The sequence below is a fragment of the Haliotis asinina genome, chromosome 10 (assembly GCF_037392515.1).
Source record: "Haliotis asinina isolate JCU_RB_2024 chromosome 10, JCU_Hal_asi_v2, whole genome shotgun sequence".
NCBI classification, from domain to species: domain Eukaryota; kingdom Metazoa; phylum Mollusca; class Gastropoda; order Lepetellida; family Haliotidae; genus Haliotis; species Haliotis asinina.
The window spans coordinates 34,901,289-34,920,877 of NC_090289.1; the positions used below are offsets into that span (position 1 = coordinate 34,901,289).

Here is a 19,589-nt window from a genome sequence, read left to right on the forward strand (position 1 = left end):
GGGCTCGCATTTAGGTCAATCTGACCTTACAAAAGATCCATTACCATTACCATTCCCATTTTAGCGACCAATGAACGTCAAAACAGGTAAACAGGATTGACGTTAACTTGTCACTGAGAGTGTCAACTGGACATGAAGAAAGCTCTACCAAATTCTCATTGAGGGTTCTCTTTAGCGTGTTAGTCTGGGTTTGATGCCAATCATATGTTTTCTCAGTAAACTTCAGATACCTTTTGCGTTTACTGTTGATAAACTGCCCCGAGACTATAAACATTGACGGGCAACTACGTGTATATCTATGGGTGAGTGAGTGAGTTTAGTTTTACGCTTCACTCAGCAATATTCCAGCTATATGGCAGCGGTCTGAAAATAATCGAGTCTGGACCAGGTAACCCAGTGATCAACAACATGAGCATCTATCTGCACAATTGGGAACAGATGAAATGTGTCAACCAAGTCAGCGAGCCTGACCACCCGTTAACGGTCTCTTACGACAGACACGGGTTACGTAATTCTAACCCGGATCTTCAAGGGTTGTGAAGGGTTCTATGGATATGTCCTCAGGGGTTGACGTTGGTAACAAAATCACGCTGTTTATCCGTCATTATTGTAAGCACCTGTTCGTGGGGTAACAAATGGCCTTTATTCAATACTGTTTTCTAAGTTTCACATTAAGTTTGTCGCGTGGGATAAAGGTGTACAAAGATGAAAAATCAGTTTTTGACGAACCACAACTAAGCAATGCACGCCGCATTGTTCAGACACATTTCCCTGAATAATAGTCTGTTTAAGGTTATAAAAGGGTCATCGTCGAAAGGAAATCTGGAGTATTAAGGACCCTTCCGGTATCTCATGTAATCACAACAACCTAAAATGTGTCATTTACAAGACAACTTGTGATTGTGGACAGAGCTATACAGTTGAAAGATGTCGATCTAGTCACAAAGATTTCCTCTCTAATTCCAACAGCGGCTCAGCCGTTCTGATCACATCCAGGCTAACCCTAATCACCGTACAAGCTGGACTGACATCATCATTTTTGCCAACAACCAAACGGGCTTCACGAAAGGTAAACTCACCGAAGCCATTCACATCAAAGCCCAAAAGCCCACCATCAACTGACATTATCATTTTTGCCAACAACCAAACGGGCTTCACCAAAGGCAAACTCACCGCAACCATTCACATCAAAACCCAAAAGCCCACCATCAACCGAGGTCAAGGATATTACATTCTCTCGATCCACCAAGGGCTGTACATACGTTACATCTCCTCGTTTAAAACCACCACTTTCATTTGTACATCTCTGGCTTCCCTTTGTCAACTCACTGGGTTTATCAGCTCACCGACTAGTTAATCATGTTAGTTATGTTGTGTTCATTGTTACAATCAGTATATTAAAACTCAACTTCATGTTACATTCCTGCTTTGACAGAGGTACAAGAATCTGCATGGAAAGGTCGCATTTATGAAATAAAGAAGTGATTTTCTATAGTGTACTTCCCAACTTCTATAATGCCCCGCAGGGGGCAGCCTAGTGGAAAAAGCGTTCGCTCGTAATCGACCCGGGTTCGATTCCTCGCATGGGTACAATGCGTGAAGCCCATTTCTGGTGTCCACCGCTGAATGTTGCTGGAATACTGCTAACAGTTGCCTAAATAAACATACTCATTCATTCGTTATCTTGCTACTTGAAGTACGGTACAGGTTGCTGGAGAAAAGGAGATGGGAACCAAATTGGAATGGTAGTTGAATCTAGTATCTATGCATTTATTGTTTTGTTATTTGTGTTCTGGAGGGAGACAGTAAGACATGTTACATATAACCAGAAAATCTACTTGTACGACGGGGCAGTAACGACCACCTTGAGTGAGTGAGTGAGTTTGGTTTTACGTCGCTTTTAACAATATTCCAGCAATGTCACGGCACGGCACAAAAAATGGACTGCACATACTGAATCCTTGTGGGAATCTTTCCAAAGTTTATTCAGTTTTTCAGGTTATGTGAGTCACAGTACATTTGTGTTGTTATATTTTTACATTGCACAGGCACGTGGATATATATGTACATGGGACCGTTACCATAAATCTTTTTTTGACAATATTGAACATTATATTGATATATTGTCAAGATATTTCTTGAGTTTAACATGCGATTTATTTGCTGTTCATCTTTGTACACGGCTGAGATCATATGGAGGTATCTGTTTCTAGGTAACTGTTCTATAGGTCATATGGTCTGAAATATTGAAAAAAAAGGAAAGAAAATCTTCCATGTGAGAATCGAACCCGGGCGTTGGGCGTGTCGAGCGGACGCTGTAACTACTCGACCACCGTCCCCGCCATTTTGAGGAAAGCCTAGCTGCTTGTCGCGATATAAGGGCTGCTCTCTTGGTCTCGTCACATTTGTTCTGTTGATATAATTTTTCATTATTATTATCATAGGATATTTATATAGCGCACAAATCCACGGAACTAGTACATGTTCAACGCGCTGGTATTTTCCCCTCGAACATTCGAGGTCAGTCTCAACAGAACATCTCAACTCCATAGGGATCATACAACTGATATAGTCGCAACACTGATGTTAGATGTGTGTAATATAAATATATCCTTCCTTGAAAATAGGGAGTATTACCTTGGAATGCTCTTCAACTACTGGTAATTGTTTCGTAATGCAGTAAATTTATCAATAATGGCATGTGAAGGGTATTTGTAAATGTCGTAATATAATGACGTGATATACTTGGATATTGACAATGAAAATACGCGTCGTTGGGCGTGATACATATGGAACAAGAATATGGATCTTGTGTACATCTGGGATATGATTTATTGCCGTTTTGTTTGAGAACACACAATTTCACAAGAGTATTTTTTCAAAAACTATTCATAATTATTAAGGGGTTTTCTCAGATTACATAGTTGTACTGAATATTTAGTGAGAAAAAATGTATACCTTTCAGTTGATGTCGTTGCATGTTTGTTTTCTCATAGAAAATAAGGGAATATATCGGAAAATGAAATGTACTTGTGTACAGCCAATTTCAAAATAGTTTATATGGGTTGGCTAAATTGACAAATCACAAAACATCGTCATAATACTCATAATAATCTCTCGTGTGAATGTTCTCTGTTTCTCTCTGTTGTAGATATTTGATTTAAATCATGAAAATATACCTGTTGTAAATACGGGGAGATGGCTTCATTGAGTTTCCTTTTCTTCAATGACTAAAATATGTTTAAATTACAACGGTCAATGGGTATAGTATCCTTGTAAATCAATGTGTTTCAAGGGCACACATTTTCCACATTTCAAACATTGGGGTCTTGTGGCTGCCATTTCTTGCTCGCGTCTTCACCGAACCTATCATATTTACACAAAACCTACCAGCCATCGATTATCTTTTTCCAAGCTATTTCAGTGAGTGAGTGGGTTTAGTTTTACGCCGCTCTCAGCAATATTCCAGCTATATGGCGGCGGTCTGTAAATAACAGACTCTGGACCAGACAATCCAGTGATCAACAACATGAGCATCGATCTGCGCAATTGGGAACCGATGACATGTGTCAACCAAGTCAGCGAGCCTGACCACCCAAGCTATTTCAGGAATGTGTGATTGTGTAGTGGATATAAACACATTTAACAGTCATTTTTCAACAACAGAAAATGTTTTAGTCAGCAAATTGACACATTATATCCTAAACGAAAACGTTAGAGATCTTGAATATTTTTGTTTCGAAAACCTGTCTCACAATGTCAATTTAACCCCCCAATATTCGTGATCTCTACGTTTGCGATACAGTGTGTATATATTTATACAAGCCATGTCAGCTTGTGCTCTCAAAATATTGTTTGAAGGTTACTCATGACAGGGAAAAATAACTTCAGGTATTTATAAATGTTGTAATGCAATCACGTGATATACTTGGATATTGACAAAATATAGCTGGCGCCGTTGGGTTTAATACATACGGAGCAAACAATATTAATCTGGAATATATCTGGGAAATGTTTTATTGGCGTTTGTTTGAGAAGACGGAACACTCAATTTCTCAAGAGTATTATTTTAAAGAAACATTCATGATTCTTATCGGATTTTGTTCAGAATATCAACTCAGTTGTACGCTATGTCAAAGCTTTCATTATTTTCGGTAGTAATAACAACTTATATATTAATGAAAAACAACCATATCCATGAAAGAATCATTGTGTAAAAACGAATTTCACACTAAATTTTTTATAGCCTTGACGTCACTCCTGTAGGAATGAGTAAGTTTTTACATCGCTTCTATAGCAATGTTCTAGGGATATCACAGCCGTTTATTTTACAATAACCGAAGGGTTAATAAACATCTGAACGGTCTTTTCCTTACGAATCCATTCCTTGTGCCAATGCCTCTATACAACGCTCTGACAGGAATAGCCCACAAAGTACCCTCTGACGTGACATCGAGTGTATTGTGTAGGCCTAAATCCTTGTTTATGTGCAGGGGCTTTACGGACGTTACACGTAATACAGACACTCCCTGTGAGATGAAAAGAGAGTGAGAGCGGGGAGGAAAGCAAGAAAGAACATGAGAGAGAGAGTGTGTGAGAGTGTATGTGAAAGAGAGGACAAAGAAGGGGAAAGAGAAAAAAGAGAGATGGAAAGAAAGAGGAAGGATAGAGAGTGTGGGAGAGAGAGGGAGTGGGTGAGAAAGGGAGAGAGGGAGGGCGGGGAAGAGTAAGAGAGGAGGGGTAAGAGGGAATGAGAGAGAAGAAAAGAGAGGGAGGGGAGATAGAGGGGTGAGAGAAAGGAAGAGAAAAAAAGGGAAGGGGAGAGCGAGGGAAGGGGAGAGGTTGCGAAAGAGAGAGGAAGCCCGAGAGGGAGGCGGAGCGAGAGAGAGGGAGGGAGCGAGGGAGAGAGATCGGTGTGTGGGGGAGTGTGAGAAAAAAGGAGAGGAAGAGAGTGAGGAGGGTGAGAGAAGGAGAGAGACAGGGGAGAAGGGGAGCGAGGAGAGAGAAAAGGATGGATGAAAGGGAGGAGAGAGAGCGAGGGAGGAGTGAGATAATTAGAGAGCGAGGGGACGAAGAGAGAGGTGGGGAATAGAGAGAGGGAGGAGAAGAGGGAGAAAGAGTATAAGAAAGATATTTTGTTAAAGTTTCTTCTAACAGTTACACTACCAGATGTTCCCCGGGCCATAGACACAATATCCTGGCGTCTCTAAACACACATAACCAGCCGCGTTACACCTCACCTACCGTGAGTCATGTCACTATATACATCAATACCTAGTATAGCACATGGACAAATTCATGAATTCCTCCAGATGAATTACCTTGCACAGTCAGCCAAAAAGACTCCAATCTTCTTGTGTGAGGATTGTTGACGTAAATAGGCCATTGTTTAAACACATTAACGTACATTAGTAGAATATAAATAGTGTGTCGTATTGTCGAGTGTAATAGTGTTAAATGGGATGGAACTTTCTAGGACATAATCAACACGAATTTAAACACCAGTTTCAGTGTGTGGAGGGGCGTTATGTACATCTACGTCGTCGGGAGTAACGTGTTTCTGAAGGCGTATGACTAAATCTCTCCACATGATGTTCGACAGTATAAACAATACTCTTCTATCGATCATGCCTGTACTACTGAGCGAACAAATACCTACCTTCCGTCCAGTATCAATAGCTACACTGTGGACATCTACAACCGTCCGTCCGTGAAACGCAACCGTCCTCTAACTTCCCATACCTGCCGTCACATTGCGGCGTCTTTCAAAGCTGGTCGTTGTCAGTTGTGAAAAGGTGCCAGACCTCGGGCAATCAATGCACAGCGATAAGAACTGATTGAAAACAACCATTGTCAGTTGCCCGGTGTCACAGTATAGTCAGCGTCTATATGGTTGTGTCATGTACACACAGGGCTGTGTATTGACTGGTTCTACGACATTAACGCTTATGGCATTGTCGTAATTGTAGCCCTAAGTAGAGATTTCTTAAGATTGTGGAAAGGTGTTTATAGTTACATTAGCGTAAGAAGCGAGCGGAGGGACAAATCACAGTTGTTTATGCACGTTATGGAACGATGAGGCGTTTGCAAGCGTTATGGCAGATACTGGAATGTCTGATGTTAACAATCTATAAGACATTTTGTCTTTGTTTGACAAGATCAAAGGGGTTGTCAATCAGTTAATACAGAAATGATCATATCGGGTGTTGACCTTCCCACCCACAGACACTGACGATAAATACGTCTGGATAGACTCAATGCATAGGTAGATTTGCAGGCTTTTGAACCAAGCTATTCTGAACTCATTTTCTTTGTGTAACTCAGATTGTATAAGTGTATGTAGAAGTTATTGGGACTGCAAATGAGATACGCTGCCTGGTTCACACATATCACTTAGTACAACTTGTGTACATGGACTTTAAATACATGTAGGCGAAGAACTATAACACCTCATTAAGGACTTTGGACATGTTTCGCCAACCATCATTTGACTACGGTCACCCGTTCTTGACCTTTGTGTTGACCTTAACACAACCGTAAAGTCGCCATACTTTCACATCTACTAGCTAATTGTGTTCACTAAACCCCTTAAAATTCTCTAAAACATACACCCGCACCTACAATGAGGCTTGTGTCATATGTTCTCCTAATCTTTGTGTTCACTAAACTTCTTTAAAGGTCACATGCAATGTAAAACACAACTTTGCAGATTCTGATACCTTTCGGTATGCACTTACCGAAAGAACTCTTCAAAAACGCCAATTCAAGCTACAAAGTTGAAAAAAACGCGATAAAAAAAGGCCGTGAAATTGGAGTTCAAACGATTCACTAAATTTCCCCCAGTGCTGGGGGAAACAGTGGTTTCAACAACTGTGCTGCGCTGCGCCCATGTCGCGTGCGCAGTGAATAGGTTCGTGGAGCAGTATGCATGCTCTGAGTATGAGGTCGTGAGCAGTTGTTTAATCTTGGTTGTGTACACAAACAAGTAAATAATCTACTCGTCACATAAAAACAAACCTTGTTGATTGTGGTAAACAGTCTCTGTCACAGAGAAATCTCAACGTCTGGTTTACTGACACCTATATGTTAGCCTGTCTGCTAAACACAATATACAATACACAGCTTCAGTCACTGACCACATGCAATTTGAACTTAACACCTATCAGGCTAAACGCCATAAACAAAATAAATTGATTTATGACTTGTGCACCCCAGTCCTGTCTCTGCCACATTATGTAATTAGCCAAGTGTGATACAAACAAACTACATCCATTTTTCTCGGATGACTGGATCTCACGGAAACTGGTGCAAATTCCTGTCTGTTTCAAGTCCTGCTTGTACTTGGAAGAATGACAGTTTCCAACTATGCAGTAGCTCACCATCTCTACTGAGATGATTTTGATTAGATCGAACACACATTCAGAGAACATGAGGACAGAGAACTTCTTCTAGTGTATATGATTTTGTTTGACAACGGTAAATGAATCCGTACTAAAACGACGCATCAAGTACAATAAAAAAAAGTTGTTATCCATAAAGAATTTTACTTTCTTGTGACTCGCCATACTTCTAAAATGTAGATCAAACAGATAATCAGAAATTTCTGTACACATAATGAGCCCTCTGCGTATCAGCAAATGAACCAGCCAACCGGTAGCCGTCGTTACACTTGAGTGCATACCCGCCCGCTATGACTGGGTTCGGTCTCCCGAGGGATTCGTTTCGAGGGAAGTAAGCCCAAGTACAAACTATTGCACTTTCGAATCGCGATTGTACGCTTATAACTTTGTTTATTTGGGGTTTTTTACAAGCAGCAATGTATATTATATGTCATGAATTAGTGATAATTGTGTTTCAATTATGTTTGATTTTTTGGTTGCACCTACAATGAGGCTTGTCATATGTTCTCCTAATCTTTGTGTTCACTAAACTCTTTTAAGGTGTCTAAACCATACACCCGCACCTACAATAAGGCTTGGATCATATGTTCTCCTAATTTCTGTGATGACGATGCGTTGCCATGTATATCTATTTTTACACATACGTCCTACGTTTAGTGACAGGGGACATTCAACGCTTAGAATGATGAACCCCTTTTGATAGTTTGTGTCATCTGATCTTTGTCACATGTTGCTGGAGTCATACTGCTTCTGCGCATATATAAGGTGGGACATTATATATTATTAATATATATATGACGTTCTTGGTTTACAGACGTGACAAAATCGTATTCGACAAAAGTTGGTGGATCACAATATTCGTGGCTTGACGCTGTTGCCAGCGTAGCAGGTGATATATTACGTACGCTTCATTTTCGTGTTTTGGGGTAGCCTTGTAGTTAAAGCGCTCACTAGATACACCGAAGGCCTGGTTTCGACTCCCCTCATGGCTACAATGAGTGAAGCCCATTTCTGGCATACCCCGCCGTGATATTCTGAAATATTGCTTAAAAACGGCATAAAACCATGCTCAGTCAGTTTTCTCGTCTTACACACACAACATTGTTCGACGAAAATGCTTGTCCGAGAAAGCTTCAGTATTATCTTTTCCAGACGCCATTATATAGAGACCGCCGTAATATAAATGGAATATTTAACAAACCAGAATAAACAATAGTAATGTATAATTTGTGTGTGCTCGTTCCACCAAAGTACTTGTATGACTTATGATCATATATTTGCGCTCTAGGGCAACTGAGTAATCTAGTGGATTAAGTGTTCGGCGTCACACTGAAGGTCCGAGATCAATTCCCCTATGAATACAATGTATGAAGCCTACTAGTTGGTGATATTGCTATTGATATAGCTAACACGGCTCAAACCACCCCTCACCCTTTCCCTTAATTTCTAAGAGTTTCAGACTTTCAGAAAGCTTAAATCCTTGATACAATTCGAAACAAAACATTCACTACTACTCAGGCGTTGTACGGACAATCAGACGTGCCAGACAACTGCATGCGAAGACTTGACTTATTAAGATGAGAACCAATTTCCGACATCTCTGAAAGAATGTAATACCTTCCCATGAAAGGATGGGTAGTATAATTGGCACCTGATGTCTCCATTGCATTCTGGCAATGCCAAATGATATGGTTCCATTAATGCTTGTAATGCACGGCTGGAGACTATACATATCTGTCTTCTCGTAGGTGATGTAATAGCGGGAAGCTCAAGTATACACACAGATGCGTCAAGGGATTATTTCATGAGTGATATCACGGTTAGCAGGAATTCCCGGTTACCAAGGATACCTATTTTGTTCAATAACAATGCTGGTATTTTTGTCATTCCCATATAAGCTTGGTCCCTGACATGTTCACGTGTATGGTAACGGGGGCGTGTGGCACTGTGACAATATCTGTATACCTGATTCTGTTAATATCACTGAAACATAAGTGTCTAACATAAAAATTTATTTTAATTTAATGTTCTTTAAGAATGAAAAAACGAAGAAATCCAAACATTTATTTACGTTCGTCACATAGCATCTACTAAATGCCAATCAATGACATAAATGTTTGTTGTTTAACACCACACTGAGCTATGTTTCTACGAAAGCCTAATGCTGCCACTTTTGTAGCAGAAAATATATTTTTTCAAAGACAATTCTCGTAACTTCGATTATTTGATCGTTGCTTCGGGTATTTTCTCGATATTTCAATAAATTCCTCGATATTTCAATACTTTTCTGGTAACTTCGAGTATTTTCCCGTTGTTTCAAATATTCTTTCGTTGCTTCGATTAATATCTCGTTACTTTCGAGAATTCTCTCGTTACTTCCAAAACCTTGAAATTTCGAGTATTTCCTCGTTCTTTCAATTATTTTCCCACTCCTTCGATTGATTTCTCGTTGCTTCCAGTATTTTCTCGTTACTTCAACTTTCTTTCAAAAACTTGAAATTTCGAGTATTTACTCGTTACTTCGATTTTTCCCTTAGTTTAGATGAATTTAGCATGTATATTTTAGGAGATCTGCTCCGAGCAAGATGACATCCTCATAGTCACACACACCTACACTCTACACCACAAGAGTGGTCATAAAACAACATTTCAGTTCAATACGGAGGTTGCGCACCCTTGTAACCACTTTATGGTTGTTTGCATAAGGCTTAATTAAGCTGATAATAATGGCATGTTCCCAGATATGTAATGTATAAACTATACTTTTTTACAAAACAAAGTGCTTGAGAACATTCTCAACTTGTCAAAAAACTCAGTTCTCACTCTAATTACCAGTAAACTAAGAGAGATGGGAATGTGTTGTTGCTATACTCTGCATTGACTGGTATTCAGGTGAAACATATATATATTTACATGATATCATTTGAAATGGCACAGTGTTTCATATATTTGGATAATTTGAGAGTGAGTGAGTGATAAATCACATTTAATGAGAAAAATACATGTACAGATAGAGGGATTCACACAGAAATATTTTGTTAAAATTGATATTCATTGTTCAGCAAATGGTTGGCATATTAGCAAAACATGGAATTCGTCACATATGGCTTGACTACAAAGATTACAAAGTCAGTTTTCTTTCAAAACATTCAGACAGCGCCCTGTTTCCATTGGTAATCTATGACTTGTTGTCCTAAATTTTGTCAGTGAAATTCTACTTTGAAAGGTTAATTTAAGATAAGGTTCTGGAATAAATGCATTTTCATACATCGTGTAATAAAATCCTTTTGATGATTGAGTAATCAAAAGGTAATGGTTGAGCTAATTAGTGTACTCACTGAGTCTATCTTACAGGAGGTCTGTCTTATGGGAGTGAACCGTAACTAAGAATTAACTGAGAAATGATACCATATATTAGATAACTTTGAGGATTTGACTGAAGTCAGTTTGGTCACAAAGCATACTATTTTGGTACGAATATCAGTAAGACTTGGTTTTCTCACAGTCTCCGCATACAACACGTAATGGCGAACACTTTCTTTTACGCGAAGCAGTTTTCTTGAAAATATTAAATGAACATTTTCAATAACACTTAAAGTTTCATATGACTAGAGGTCGTGTAACCATTTCTAAACCTAATGTATTTTTTATCTTAATTAAGCCTTATGCAACCAACCATAAAATGTGTTGTTTTAAGCGGTCTGTCTTTTGGGAGGTCGATACCGTCGGAAGTATATACCCTAAACTATTTGTGATAACTTGGTACATATATCAAGCATGATTTGGGTTTTAAACCCAGATATGAATCTTTAGGGGTTTCCACCTAAATGTGACAGACTGTGGGTATGAGGATGTCATGTTGTTCGGAGCAGATTTCCTTAAACTATACATGCTAGCGTCATCAAATTTGGCACACATATCAAGCATGGTCCATAGGTGTGCCATTTGATGGTTATACCCAGATATGAATTTCATTTTTTTTGCTGTGTCCATGGACACGTGACTTAGGCAGTGACTATGAGGATGTCACCTTGGTCGGAGCAGATTTCCTTAAACTATACATGCTAGCGTCATCAAATTTGGCACACATATCAAGCATGGTCCATAGGTGTGCCATTTGATGGTTATACCCAAATATGAATTTCATTTTTTTTGGCTGTGTCCATGGACACGTGACTTAGGCAGTGACTATGAGGATGTCATCTTGGTCGGAGCAGATTTCCTTAAACTATACATGCTAGCGTCATCAAATTTGGCACACATATCAAGCATGGTCCATAGGTGTGCCATTTGATGGTTATACCCAAATATGAATTTCATTTTTTTTGGCTGTGTCCATGGACACGTGACTTAGGCAATGACTATGAGGATGTCACCTTGGTCGGAGCAGATTTCCTTAAACTATACATGCTAGCGTCATCAAATTTGGCACACATATCAAGCATGGTCCATAGGTGTGCCATTTGATGGTTATACCCAAATATGAATTTCATTTTTTTTGGCTGTGTCCATGGACACGTGACTTAGGCAATGACTATGAGGATGTCATCTTGGTCGGAGCAGATTTCCTTAAACTATACATGCTAGCGTCATCAAATTTGGCACACATATCAAGCATGGTCCATAGGTGTGCCATTTGATGGTTATACCCAGATATGAATTTCATTGTTTTTGGCTGTGTCCATGGACACGTGACTTAGGCAATGACTATGAGGATGTCACCTTGGTCGGAGCAGATTTCCTTAAACTATACATGCTAGCGTCATCAAATTTGGCACACATATCAAGCATGGTCCATAGGTGTGCCATTTGATGGTTATACCCAAATATGAATTTCATTTTTTTTGGCTGTGTCCATGGACACGTGACTTAGGCAGTGACTATGAGGATGTCACCTTGGTCGGAGCAGATTTCCTTAAACTATACATGCTAGCGTCATCAAATTTGGCACACATATCAAGCATGGTCCATAGGTGTGCCATTTGATGGTTATACCCAAATATGAATTTCATTTTTTTTGGCTGTGTCCATGGACACGTGACTTAGGCAATGACTATGAGGATGTCACCTTGGTCGGAGCAGATTTCCTTAAACTATACATGCTAGCGTCATCAAATTTGGCACACATATCAAGCATGGTCCATAGGTGTGCCATTTGATGGTTATACCCAAATATGAATTTCATTTTTTTTGGCTGTGTCCATGGACACGTGACTTAGGCAATGACTATGAGGATGTCATCTTGGTCGGAGCAGATTTCCTTAATCTATACATGCTAGCGTCATCAAATTTGGCACACATATCAAGCATGGTCCATAGGTGTGCCATTTGATGGTTATACCCAAATATGAATTTCATTTTTTTTGGCTGTGTCCATGGACACGTGACTTAGGCAATGACTATGAGGATGTCATCTTGGTCGGAGCAGATTTCCTTAAACTATACATGCTAGCGTCATCAAATTTGGCACACATATCAAGCATGGTCCATAGGTGTGCCATTTGATGGTTATACCCAAATATGAATTTCATTTTTTTTGGCTGTGTCCATGGACACGTGACTTAGGCAGTGACTATGAGGATGTCATCTTGGTCGGAGCAGATTTCCTTAAACTATACATGCTAGCGTCATCAAATTTGGCACACATATCAAGCATGGTCCATAGGTGTGCCATTTGATGGTTATACCCAAATATGAATTTCATTTTTTTTGCTGTGTCCATGGACACGTGACTTAGGCAGTGACTATGAGGATGTCACCTTGGTCGGAGCAGATTTCCTTAAACTATACATGCTAGCGTCATCAAATTTGGCACACATATCAAGCATGGTCCATAGGTGTGCCATTTGATGGTTATACCCAGATATGAATTTCATTTTTTTTGGCTGTGTCCATGGACACGTGACTTAGGCAATGACTATGAGGATGTCATCTTGGTCGGAGCAGATTTCCTTAATCTATACATGCTAGCGTCATCAAATTTGGCACACATATCAAGCATGGTCCATAGGTGTGCCATTTGATGGTTATACCCAAATATGAATTTCATTTTTTTTGGCTGTGTCCATGGACACGTGACTTAGGCAATGACTATGAGGATGTCATCTTGGTCGGAGCAGATTTCCTTAAACTATACATGCTAGCGTCATCAAATTTGGCACACATATCAAGCATGGTCCATAGGTGTGCCATTTGATGGTTATACCCAAATATGAATTTCATTTTTTTTGGCTGTGTCCATGGACACGTGACTTAGGCAGTGACTATGAGGATGTCATCTTGGTCGGAGCAGATTTCCTTAAACTATACATGCTAGCGTCATCAAATTTGGCACACATATCAAGCATGGTCCATAGGTGTGCCATTTGATGGTTATACCCAAATATGAATTTCATTTTTTTTGCTGTGTCCATGGACACGTGACTTAGGCAGTGACTATGAGGATGTCACCTTGGTCGGAGCAGATTTCCTTAAACTATACATGCTAGCGTCATCAAATTTGGCACACATATCAAGCATGGTCCATAGGTGTGCCATTTGATGGTTATACCCAAATATGAATTTCATTTTTTTTGGCTGTGTCCATGGACACGTGACTTAGGCAATGACTATGAGGATGTCACCTTGGTCGGAGCAGATTTCCTTAAACTATACATGCTAGCGTCATCAAATTTGGCACACATATCAAGCATGGTCCATAGGTGTGCCATTTGATGGTTATACCCAAATATGAATTTCATTTTTTTTGGCTGTGTCCATGGACACGTGACTTAGGCAATGACTATGAGGATGTCATCTTGGTCGGAGCAGATTTCCTTAAACTATACATGCTAGCGTCATCAAATTTGGCACACATATCAAGCATGGTCCATAGGTGTGCCATTTGATGGTTATACCCAAATATGAATTTCATTGTTTTTGGCTGTGTCCATGGACACGTGACTTAGGCAATGACTATGAGGATGTCACCTTGGTCGGAGCAGATTTCCTTAAACTATACATGCTAGCGTCATCAAATTTGGCACACATATCAAGCATGGTCCATAGGTGTGCCATTTGATGGTTATACCCAAATATGAATTTCATTTTTTTGGCTGTGTCCATGGACACGTGACTTAGGCAGTGACTATGAGGATGTCATCTTGGTCGGAGCAGATTTCCTTAAACTATACATGCTAGCGTCATCAAATTTGGCACACATATCAAGCATGGTCCATAGGTGTGCCATTTGATGGTTATACCCAAATATGAATTTCATTTTTTTGGCTGTGTCCATGGACACGTGACTTAGGCAGTGACTATGAGGATGTCATCTTGGTCGGAGCAGATTTCCTTAAACTATACATGCTAGCGTCATCAAATTTGGCACACATATCAAGCATGGTCCATAGGTGTGCCATTTGATGGTTATACCCAAATATGAATTTCATTTTTTTGGCTGTGTCCATGGACACGTGACTTAGGCAGTGACTATGAGGATGTCATCTTGGTCGGAGCAGATTTCCTTAAACTATACATGCTAGCGTCATCAAATTTGGCACACATATCAAGCATGGTCCATAGGTGTGCCATTTGATGGTTATACCCAAATATGAATTTCATTTTTTTTGCTGTGTCCATGGACACGTGACTTAGGCAGTGACTATGAGGATGTCATCTTGGTCGGAGCAGATTTCCTTAAACTATACATGCTAGCGTCATCAAATTTGGCACACATATCAAGCATGGTCCATAGGTGTGCCATTTGATGGTTATACCCAAATATGAATTTCATTTTTTTTGCTGTGTCCATGGACACGTGACTTAGGCAGTGACTATGAGGATGTCACCTTGGTCGGAGCAGATTTCCTTAAACTATACATGCTAGCGTCATCAAATTTGGCACACATATCAAGCATGGTCCATAGGTGTGCCATTTGATGGTTATACCCAGATATGAATTTCATTTTTGTTGCTGTGTCCATGGACACGTGACTTAGGCAATGACTATGAGGATGTCACCTTGGTCGGAGCAGATTTCCTTAAACTATACATGCTAGCGTCATCAAATTTGGCACACATATCAAGCATGGTCCATAGGTGTGCCATTTGATGGTTATACCCAAATATGAATTTCATTTTTTTTGGCTGTGTCCATGGACACGTGACTTAGGCAATGACTATGAGGATGTCACCTTGGTCGGAGCAGATTTCCTTAAACTATACATGCTAGCGTCATCAAATTTGGCACACATATCAAGCATGGTCCATAGGTGTGCCATTTGATGGTTATACCCAGATATGAATTTCATTTTTGTTGCTGTGTCCATGGACACGTGACTTAGGATGTCATCTCCTAATGTTAAATTCATCAAACTTAGAAATTAAGTAAACAAACTCGAAGCGACGAGAAAATACTCGAAGTAATGAGAAAATTATTGAAACAACGAGAAAATATTCGAAGCAACGAGTAAATAATCGAAGTAACTGAAGAAGAATTGTCTTTGGAAAATTATTTTATGCTACAAAAGTGGCAGCATTAGGCTTTCGTAATATTTCAGCTATATTGCGAAAGGCGGTCAGTACATAATCGAGTCTGGACCAGTGATCCAATCCAGTGATCAACAACATGAGCATCAATATACTGCAGATACTGCAGATGTAAATTAGCATTTAACATTCAGAAAATATCGGGATATTTAGTGTGACGAGGGAGGGAGCAGATATGGAGGCAAGATCTTCGGAAGTCTAGAAATAAGACTGGTGATTGGGGGAATCGAACTCACCTCTTTAGCAAAACATGCAAACACGTTATCCATTGAGCTAAAGAAAGGGGCGTGAGTGAATTTAGTTTTACGCCGGTTTTAGCAATATTCCAGCAACAGCACGGCGAGGAACACCAGAAATGGGCTTCAGATATTGTACCCATGTGGGGAATCAAACCCGGCTCATACCTCGCTAACCTACAAAGGATGCACTGAGAATAATGCAAACCATACTCAGTCATTATTCACCTGCATTTTCATCGAGATAATTCTACGGGGTCCAGACTCGATTATTTACAGACCGCCGCCATATAGCTGGAATTTTGCTGAGTGCGGCTTAAAACTACAGTCACTCACTCACTAATTCCACAGTATTTTGAAAAGATAACTGAAGATTAGATAGCTCTTATTCTGTACATGTTTCAGAACACCAAACAGAGATGATGTCTTTGAAAACCTACTCTCGTGCAGTGAGTGAGTGAGTTTAGTTTTACGCCGCTTTTAGCAATATTCCAGCAATATCACGACGGAGACCACCAGAAAATGGGCTTCACACATAGCGTCCATGTGGGGAATCGAACCCGGGTCTTCGGCGTGACGAGCGAAAGCTTTAACCACTAGGCTATCCCACCGCCCCCACTCTCGTGGAACTTGTACGTATTGACATGCAGACAAACACGTTTCTTCGCTGTTTAATATTCAGCAGTATTCCAGCTATATGGCGACGGTCTGTAGATAATCAAGTCTGGACCAGACAATCCAGTGATCAACATTATAAGCATCGATCTACATAGCTGCGACACGATGACGTGTCAGCCAAGTCGGCGAGTCACGTGGAAACCAAGTCAGCGAGTGTCTTATAATGTTACGGCAGCGTATTAGGGCCACGCTGAAAAATGTTTTTGGTGTCACCATCTCCTACGTGGGACTTACTATCTCTTAGTAGGAGATACTAAGTAGTACGTCCTACGTAGGAGATACTAAGTCCTACGTAAGAGATAGTAAGTCCTACATAGGATATAGTGACACCAAAAACATTTTTCGGCGTGGCCCTTATACGCTGCCGTATAACGTACGCGTGATGATAAGGGGTGGTACAAACAGTAAAAAATACTACAGCAAGATTAACAAGAATTGAGGTTGGGGTTCAAAATACACAGTTTTATAAAACACGACCTACTTCACTTACTTTGCTCTGTTCTTTAGTGAGTAAGCGTGAGTGGGTGTTCTGAATAGATTTAATTATATTTGATAAGCTGTTGTGCTAACATTGACTTAAATATCTGATGAGTCATCAGCAGCCATTGTTTTATGCATCGATACGTAGGCCAATATCAATATGATCAATATTTTTTATCCGAAACGTTTTGTGTGAAAAGTCATTTGTATTTAGAGGTACCCGATAGAAATAGATATACGATTTTATTGATTTATTTATTTTTTGACCAATCAAGTATTATCTAGTGTCATGGAAGAAGCGTAAGTACACACCCTGCTTCTCTAGACAAGACCGTGACTTTTCCTTACCTGCAGTATGAATGAACACAGGGCGCACCTCGGATACCGACAATTTTGTACACATGTCCTGAGGAGGTTGTAGTCATTGATTTTGTACATGGCGTGTAAGGGGTGGGCGTGGGGCTGGGCATGAACGTGGGGGTGGGGATGATGTCACTTCTACTTAGTAGAACGCACGCACGCACACACACACACAACAACAAAAAACAACAACAAACAAACAAACCAAAAAAAAAACAAACCCCAAAAAACCCCCAAAAACAAACAAACAAAAACCACAGAGCCATAGATTACGAACATTCCATTAACGGTCTCTAGTTCGATGCATACACGTGAAACCTTTACCTTATAAAGTGTGTAAGTGAGTTTGGGTTTACGCCGCACTCAGCAATATATGGCGGTCTGTAAGTAATCGAATCTGGACCAGACAATCCAGTGATCAACAGCACGAGCATCGATCTACGCAACTGGGATACGCTGACTTGTGTCAACCAAGTCAGCGAGTCTGTCCACCCGATTCTGTTTGTCGACTCTTACGACAAGCATGGTTTTACTGAAGAACAGTTATAACCCGGATCGTCACGGGTGACCTTATAAAGATACCAGCATGTGAACTGAAAAGTCGCATTTAAGGAACAAAGAGACTGAACTCGATAAGCCAGTTCTCCATTAGTGTGTCCCGCACGGACATTTTCTGTTGACATTTGTGACTTAATCATTGGTCACAGAGGACAAACTGTAATCATTACCAAGAGAAATTGAACAAATCGTTCAGTCGTTCGAATCAGCCTTCAACATATGGCCATTATGTATTTATGAATACAATAACCCCTGTTAATTTGAACAAAAATCTTCATTTCGAATGCTGGCAAGTCAATAAATCAATCTACACGTACGATCCCAAATGTCTTTGAGTTGACAGTGTGTGTCGTTATTTAAAATTCATTGAAATACACGCAAGCGTTGCCCTGTACTGAAAACTGCAATAAAGGTTACAGTTAATAATAAATGAGTGTTCATGCTCGTGTGACAAAAGAATCTGTGGAAAACAAAACCTTCCACGAGTTCACACTTTTTGGTGGTAATGGAGATCGCTTTATTTGTTTGTGTCTTTGTTGCTTGGCTTGTTCGGTAAAATACCCGAAAATATGGCAGTGGTCTGTGAATGGGGTGTGTGGGCCAGACAATCCACGCGTCGTTGGGGAACGACGACACACAGTGAGTGAGTGAATTTGGTTTTACGCCGCTTTTAGCAATATTCCAGCAGTAGCATGGCTGAGGACACCAGAAATGGGCTTCACACATTGTACCCATGTGGGGAATCGAACCGAGGTCCTCGGCGTTACGAGCGACAGCTTTCACTAGAGGCTACCCTACCGCCTATGTGGGTCATTGAACCCGTATTTGAGCGTGACCAGAGAACGTTTTAACGACTACGCTAACCCACCACACCCAGAAACTTACAATGATATAACCAAGGATATTAAAAAAATTCAAAACACTGACCTTAAACTTTGACTTCTTTTGACCAGCTTTCCACAGCAGTGTCACATCCTGAAGAAGGCATATATATATATAATTAGACACCTTCCAGTGAGATCATTTCTCATGACCTTTGGCATTATCAAAGCACTCGGAGACACACCTCCTGACAAATAATAATAATGACATTTTATATAGCGACTGTTTCCAAGCACATGTGCGCATGCTCAAAGCGTTAACACAGTATTACCCAGGATAACACAAGCTACCTTTCAGGTGTTTGAAGGTTATAGTCAGCTGACTTTTTCTACCGGGTACGCATTTTCTGCTGGGTGAACAGAGGCAATTTTAAAGAAACTCACATGCCTAGGGTGAAGGATTTATCATCATTGGTATATGCAAAGAGACACATATTGATGAACAGATCAGCAGCCATATACTCCAG

At 40.2% G+C, this 19,589-nt stretch overlaps 1 protein-coding gene across 2 annotated transcripts in view; it reads right to left on the reverse strand.

Annotated features, from left to right (window-relative positions):
• LOC137298016 (uncharacterized) overlaps window positions 1–19,219 on the reverse strand; it is a 40,352-nt gene extending 21,133 nt beyond the window's left edge. The window contains exon 1 of one of the 2 annotated variants that reach the window (XM_067830045.1): window positions 5,660–5,767. The gene's annotated coding sequence lies outside the window, so the exon portion shown is untranslated. Of the gene's footprint in view, window positions 1–5,659; window positions 5,768–19,168 lie in introns of those variants that run through there. The other variant, XM_067830046.1, reaches the window with a different exon arrangement.
• Between the last annotated feature and the right edge of the window lie 370 nt (window positions 19,220–19,589).